The sequence below is a fragment of the Galeopterus variegatus genome, unplaced genomic scaffold, assembly GCF_000696425.1.
Source record: "Galeopterus variegatus unplaced genomic scaffold, G_variegatus-3.0.2 Scaffold8608, whole genome shotgun sequence".
NCBI classification, from domain to species: domain Eukaryota; kingdom Metazoa; phylum Chordata; class Mammalia; order Dermoptera; family Cynocephalidae; genus Galeopterus; species Galeopterus variegatus.
The window spans coordinates 9,314-9,924 of NW_007734719.1; positions in this window are offsets into that span (position 1 = coordinate 9,314).

Below are 611 nucleotides of genomic sequence, written 5' to 3' on the forward strand. Positions count from 1 at the left end.
TCTAAACCACTTAAAGGGGCATCCTTCATAAAAAGAAACAGAGAGGTAGCAATAGAGGCAAGGAGGGAGAGAAAATAACAATTAACTTTAGCAAAATAAATTGTTATGTACAGCATTAATTTGCTCATCTGTTCTGCATTTCTCATTGATAGATAACTAATTCGTGAATACATATGCATTATATGTTTTATATTGTACCCTTGAATATTTCACACATGACACAGATGGTACTTAATAAGCTTAATAAGCTGGGAGCACATGGGTGGAAATAGAATGGGGTAAGTTGGAAAAATCTTGCAATCAGATTAAAGCTTCACTTTGATTAAAAAGATGTAGAGATATAAAATATCAGAGTTGTATGTAAGAAAATCTATTCAGTTAATTGACACAATGAATTAATTTGCTAAGCTTTCTAAAAGGCTACTTATAAATTTCATTCATAGAAACTATCCAGAGTGTGAATAGTTGTGAATATGCAAAAGTGGTTTTCCATCGTTTCTTTTACTATTTCACATTGGACCCAGATAGTCTGCACTACAAGGGCAGAAACAGGGGAAATCTTCCCAACCTTTTACTGAAATAAAAAGCTTCAGTTCTCACTAAGGAGAATT